The sequence below is a fragment of the Chelonia mydas genome, chromosome 2 (genome assembly GCF_015237465.2).
Source record: "Chelonia mydas isolate rCheMyd1 chromosome 2, rCheMyd1.pri.v2, whole genome shotgun sequence".
NCBI classification, from domain to species: domain Eukaryota; kingdom Metazoa; phylum Chordata; order Testudines; family Cheloniidae; genus Chelonia; species Chelonia mydas.
The window spans coordinates 202489464-202496536 of NC_057850.1; the positions used below are offsets into that span (position 1 = coordinate 202489464).

General features: G+C 44.0%; 1 protein-coding gene across 9 annotated transcripts in view; it reads right to left on the bottom strand.

Moving 5' to 3' along the window:
- Positions 1 to 1662, bottom strand: part of STK31 (serine/threonine kinase 31) — an 84457-nt gene extending 82795 nt beyond the window's left edge. For 3 of the 9 annotated variants that reach the window (XM_043541050.1, XM_027827136.3, XM_027827056.3), the window contains exon 1: positions 1031 to 1153. The gene's annotated coding sequence lies outside the window, so the exon portion shown is untranslated. Of the gene's footprint in view, positions 1 to 1030; positions 1287 to 1556 lie in introns of those variants that run through there. The other 6 variants (XM_043541051.1, XM_043541054.1, XM_043541049.1 and 3 more) reach the window with 5 other exon arrangements.
- Positions 1663 to 7073: the final 5411 nt, after the last annotated feature.

Genomic DNA, 7073 nt, shown 5'->3' on the forward strand with positions numbered 1-7073 from the left:
CAATTTAATTACACTGTAGATCTGGAAATAGAATCTGTCCGCTAAATAGTGCGATCAGAACCAACAATGGAAGGAGAGGACATTTTTCCTGAAGACATCAAAACTAATAGCGGCGCCATTCTCCTCTCCTCCCCCAATATATATGAGAGAGCAGAGGGCTTTGTTCTAAGAACTGTATTTAATAACCTGGAGGATTTTTCCCTGATTAGAATTGTATGAATACGGTTTAGGATTGCTTAATAGCATCTAAATGTTACCATCAAATCTACAACTGTGTGTAAAGAGGGCATATTTTAAGCATGGCCCTATGGAAACAACAGCTTTGTACTGTACTTCTGATCTAGATGGCAAAACAGCAGCTTCCCCAGAGACAATCCTGCTTTACCTAAACTGTTGCTAGTATAGGTACAACTGTAGCATGGAAAAAGTCTAATGGTCGTCAAGAGATCCCATCAATAAAGAATTATCTGTTCATCTTAATAGTCCTAAATCACTGACTCAACTGCCAACTTCCAGAAAATACATTCAAGTGTCTGATCATTAATCTGCATTTCAACTTTTTCCAGTTGGGCCTTCATCTGACTATGACAGCTCCACCAGTACAAGCTCCAAGATGACCTAACATGGTTTACAGCAATGCAGTTTACCGTGATTTGAAACCAACTGGTTTTTACATGGAAAGGGCCCCTGCAGCCTGGTTTTTAAGTGCTGAACCCCAGGCTCCTGTGAGCATTTAGTGGGAGTGGATCCTGGAGACCCGTGGCCTCTTGCCGGGGGCCTGGCTCCCAGAACTCATGCAAAGGGAGTTGCAAAAAGCCGTCCCCGCTGCTGCCCTTCACACCAACCCCAGTGCCGCAGGCCAACGGGAGGAAGCATGTCCTGGTCTTACACCACCCCTGCCCCCGCACATATTGCACCCGATCCCCGGCGACAGCGGCCAGGATTAACCCCAGGAGCGCTGCACCGGTCCCGACACCGAGGAACCAGCCCGTGGCTGCAGGTAGCGGATGCGGGGATGGGGGAAGGTTACCCGCAGCGCGCGCTGTCCGCGCTGCGAGCCCCCCGCGCACGTGCAGCTTCGGCCCCCAGAAGCAGCAGGGCCGGGAGACTCACACACACCCGCCTACCCCGCGACCGAGGGAGGGAGCGCACCCCTTCCCGCCCTGCGCATACGCACGGGAACCCGCCCACGCCACGCCGGTGCCCGCTCTCACGAGACGCGTCAAGCGGCGCGCGCGCCGGGGGCGAGATGCTGAGAGGCCTCGTGCGGCTGCGAGGCGGGAGGGGCGCACGGCTCGCTGCCCTCAGCGGCTCCGCGCCTCTGGCCTCAGCGGGGGCTGCGCTAGCAGGGGCGAGGGGCGGAGACCAGGGGGTGGCTTCGCGCCCCTGTCACCACGGGGATTTAATTCAGAAACAGAACAAATATTTGGATTTTTTAAAAATCCTCTCCCCGCCCACACTAGCAACGGGCTTCGCACCACCCCTAGCACGAGGCCGTGCCTGGTGGTATCCCCCGCCCGACACTGCTGCCCCGCATGGCCCCGGCTTCTGCCCACCTGGTTCGCCAGCGCATGGCAGCCTCCCTTACAAGTCTCTCCCCTGCAGTGTCACTTCCCAGCACCCGCTCCCCGGCCCAGTCTTCGGCAGGCGCCTGGGTCTCTCTTCTGAGCCCTTCCCTGGCGTGTCCCTTACAGAAGTTGCTTCTTCCGGTTTGAAAGTCTTTGCTTTAATGTGGTGCTACATCCATGCTTAATGTAGGGTAGCCAACCCTCTGGCATTGTCCTGGCGTCTCCAGGAACTAAAGTGTGCATAATTAAATCTTCAGTCAAAGATTATGTGGTGAGGAGACCTCCAGGAATACCTCCAACCAAAATTGGCAACCCGAATACTTAACCCTGGGTGTGACACGGAAGGCACTGTGGCAGACACACTGCCTTATGCTCATGATCACGAGAGGTCAAATGTAACTGCCATGTTTATGTTGTGGATGTTTTTGTGAAAAATACAGCAGTTTTTTTACTTGACCAGAAGAACAACTGCTACTAGTAGACAGAAATGTTATCTCCTCTTCAGGGAGACAACAGGCTTTTTCTTTTCTCTATGTTTGTACAGCACCCAGCATAAGAGAGCACTACCATAACATAAATATTAACTGAAACTACCCTGTTAAAAGTTCCCACCACCAGTATGTTCTCATACAATTAATCTTTTCTTTTAAAAGAAAAATATTAAGACTCACACCTCAGAAACTCATCACTATCTTAACATGTCTCATCCTGATTGCGTATAGGAAAAGAACCCCTGGATAATACTGTAAAAGAAGAGCATGGAAACCTCTAATCATGTAAAAACTCACACATGACTAGACAACAGGACCCAGTACAGGCTGATGATCTGGTTTCCATTTTTGGAATATGAATAAAATAACTTAATGGAAGCAGTCAGACTCCTAGATAAATATTTGTTGTACATTCTTGTCCAGATAACTTATGAATGTGTATTGCTCCGATCTCTGATTTCTCTTCTACTAGCTGTGAAATAATTATTTTATATACTTAGTTGATTTATAATTGTGTTGCTTTGTTATCACCTATCATTTTTTAAAATAACATTAAAAAAAGGATGGACAGTCTGAAAGTAAGTAAGCTAGTAAGTCTGAAACCAGTTAGGGCAGAATATGGAAGGCTCTGTGGTTCCTGAATTCTGAAGATGGCTTTTTTTCTTTTTAAGTTCTGGCTATATGCAGGAAGCTGACATGCCTCCAGAATAGGTTGTCCTGTTCCACAGCCAGTGTCTTCATACAGCTATCCAGCACATGAGCTTTGGCAGGCTATGGATATTTTTTAGTGGAAAAGACCCCATTGTTAGCATGGCTGTACTGATTTGTTTAAAAATGGGTCCCTCAGTCACACTTTAGATATATACATACATGATACAGTCTTTGAAATTAGACAACTGGAATTCAGTCTTGTATTAAACAATGTCCTAGCAATGATGTAAAATTTAGAACTCTAATTCTATCCTACCAAACAATCTCTTCCAAGCAACCAGAGTTATTTTTCAGATGAGACATTCCAGAAACCCTAAACACACATAGACCCCAACTCCCCATACAATTACACATGCACAACTTGCCTTTAAAAATGGACAGTGTAAATTAAAAAAAAACATTTATGACTAGGTATCTCTACTTGAGGTGAGATTGCATACTTACTCATCCTACATTTTTAAAAAATCCCTGAGATAAAAAGCTTTAGGAGTGGGAATAGTTACATATATTGGTTAAAAGTCATCAAAGCAGTGGTGGTTTTACCCTATTTATAGCATAATAAAGGCAAAAGGTTTTATTTTATTAGAAAGAAAACTATTTGAAAAGCATTCTTCAGGGCTGATTAAGGGTTGTGAAATGTATTGAATAGCACCACTTCCAGGATAGCAAGTCACCTCTCCCACTCCAGATTCCTTTGAATTAGTCACAAACTTTTAATAAGTCCAGGTGAATAACAGAGGAATTCACAATAGTACACTGATGAGTACATTAAAGTGCCTATAAAGAACTAATGTAGGTGGTGTGACAACTTCAGAGTGCGCTGGGTGAGTTCCAACGAGACTAAGGGCATGCCTACCCAACAAATTTAAGTCAATTTAAGTTATGTTGATGTAAAGCCACCACTATAATTAAACCACTGGTGCATGTCCACACTATGCTCCTTGTGTCGGTGAACAACATCCACATTAGCAGCACTTAAGAACATAAGAACAGCCATACTGGCTCAGACCAAAGGTCCATCTTGCCCAGTATCCTGTCTTCCAACAGTGGCCAATACCAGGTGCCCCAGAGGGAATTAACGGAACAGGTAATCATCAAGTGATCCATCCCCTGTCGCCCATTACCAAACAGACGCTAGGGACATCATCCCTGTCCATCCTGGATATTAGCCATTGATGGACCTATCCTTCATTAACTTATCTAGTTCTTTTTTGAACCCTTTTATAGTCTTGGCCTTCACAACATCCTCTGGCAAGGAGTTCCACAGGTTGACTGTGCATTGTGTGAAAAAATATTTCCTTTTGTTTGTTTTTAACTTGCTGCTTATTAATTTCATTGGTGACCCCTTGTTCTTGTGTTATGAGAAGGAGTAAATAACACTTGCTTATTTACTTTCTCCACACCGGTTATGACTTTATAGACCTCTATCATATCCCCCCTTAGTCATCTCTTTTCCAAGCTGAAAAGTCTTATTAATCTATCCTCATATGGAAGCTGTTCCATACCCCTAATAATTTTTGTTGCCCTTTTCTGAACCTTTTCCAAGTCCAATATATCATTTTGAGATGGGGTGACCACATCTGCATGCAGTAATCAAGATGTGGGCATACAATGGATATATATAGAGGCAATATGATATTTTCTGTTTTATTTTCTCTCTCTTTCTTAAAGATTCCCAACATTCTGTTCACTTTTTTGACTGTCCCTACACATTGAGTGGATGTTTTCAGAGAACTAGCCACAATGACTCCAAGTTCTCTTTCTTGAGTGGTAACAGCTAATTTAGACCCCATCATTTTATATGTATAGTTGGGATTATGTTTTCTAATGTGCATTACTTTGCATTTATCAACTTTGAATTTCATCTGCCATTTTGCTGCCCAGTCACCCAGTTTTGTGAGATCCTTTTATAGCTATCCACAGTCTGCTAGGGACTTAACTATCTTCAGTCGTTTTGTATCCTCTGCAAATTTTGCCACCTCACTGTTTACCCCTTTTTTCAGATCATTTATGAAAATGTTAAATAGGACTGGGCCCAGTATTGACTCCTGGGGGACACCACTGTTTCCCTCTCTCCATTCTGAAAACTGTTTATTCCTACCGTTTGTTCCCTATCTTTTAACCAGTTACCGATCCATGAGAGGACCTTCCCTCTTATCCCATGACAGCTTGCTTTGCTTAAGAGCCTTTGGTGAGGGACCTTGTCAAAGGCTTTCTGAAAATCTAAGTATACAATATCAACAGGAGTTGCTGCCAGAGGGGGTGCGGATCGCTTTTGGGAGCCGCCCGAGGTAAGCACTGCACCCCTCACCCTCTCCTGCACCTCAACCCCTTACTCCAGCCCAGACCCCGCACCCAAACTCCCTCCCAGAGCCTGCCCCCTGCACCTCCTCCCGCACCCCAACCACCTGCCCCAGCCCAGAGCCCGCAAGCAAACTCCCTCCCTGAGCCTGCCCCCCTGCACCGCCTCCTCTACCCCAACTCCCTGCCCCAGCCCAGAGCCCACACCCAAAGTAACTTGTGTCAATCAAAGTTTGTGGTATAGACAGGGACTTACAAAGAGCTATTCTTCAGGTCTGTGAAAGGTACTCAGAATGTCAAAGCTAGATACAAAGTGGAACAGATTCTTTAGCATAAGTAGTCAACACATATTGTAAGAGACCATTCAAGGTGAAGTGGCCAGTTAATGCCTCTGCAGCCATAGGACAAAAAGGGGTGTGTTGGGGGAGTTAGTGGGTTACAGAGTGTTGTAATAAACCATAAATCCAGTGTTTTTATTAAATCCATGATTTTTAGTGTCTAGCAGAGTTATGAATTTAAGCTTCCAGACTCATCTTTTGAAGGTACACTCCCCATTTTTTTATTCTTTGACTGCAGGGATGTTAACAAGACACTTTGAATGGTCTCTTACAGTATGCATCATAGGGGCCAACTTCTCCTGGTGCTGATGGGTGCTCCAGCCTCGAGCACCCACAGAGTTGGCGCCTATGCTATGCATTAATTAACTTGCTGAACAGTCTATTCCACTTTGTATTTAACTCTGACACTGAGTACCTTTCCCAGACCTGAAGAGCTCTCTGTAAGGTCAAAAGCTTGTCTCTTTTACCACCAGAAGTTGATTCAATAAAATATATTACCTCACCTCCTTGTGTCTCTAATATCCTGGGACCTACACAGCTACAATATTGCAAACAAAGGATAAGAAAGACATTTTAAAATGGCAATGAAAAACCCACTTAGGCCTTGTCTACGCTGCCACTTTACAGCGCTGAAACTTTCTTGTTCAGGGATGTGGAAAACCAACCCCCTGAGTGATGCAAGTTTCAGCGCTGTAAAGTGGCAGTGTAGACAGTACACCAGCACTGGGAGCTGTGCACCCAGCGCTAGTAGCTACTCCCCTCATTGGGGTGGTTTTTTTACAGTGCTGGGAGAGCTCTCGCCCAGCGCTGTTGCCATGACTACACAATCACATTAAAGTGCTGCCGCGGTGCGCTTTAATATTGGTAGTGAAGACATACCCTTAGTTTGCAATACCCACTTTGAAGATTAAATTTAGTGTCTTTCCCTATTTTTCCTTTTTTAATTACAAATTGTTTCCTTCCCTCAATTTCTAGTGAGCCTAAAATGAACATAGGTTTCAGAGTGGTAGCCGTGTTACTCTGTAACAGCAAAAACGAGGAGTGCTTGTGGCACCTTAGAGACTAACAAATTTATTTGGGCATATTTGGGAGTTGCCATCTTTTCAAGTGCTGTATATATATATACTGCTTACTGTATTTTTCATTCCATGCATCTGATGAAGTGGGTTTTAGCCCACGAAAGCATATGCCCAAATAAATGTTAGTCTCTAAGGTGCCACAAAGACTCCTCATTGTTTTTAAAATGAACATGTAACTTCATGTTTACTTCAAAGTTTCTGCATTAGCACAGCATATGTTGTAGTGCTTGTTCATGAGATAACACTGGGCTAGAATCAACAGGGGGAGCTCAAATTCATCTTCAGAAGTCCCACATAAAAGCTAGCTATTTTTATTTTAAAAATTCTCAGCAGCAGAGATTTTTAATATATATTTATATTTAACATTAAATGGATATGGGCTATCCTATTATGCATTTTAATGAATTTAATAAGTGTGTTAGCTAAATAGATTGACATACTTAATACACATTTATATATGTCATAGCTCTGCATGGCATTGTACAGAGAAATAAATACACATCTCCTGCCTCAAGGAGCTCACAATCTAAACTGGGTAAGGTATGATACAGGAAAACCTATTTAGCCAGGGGGAGGTTTTCCACA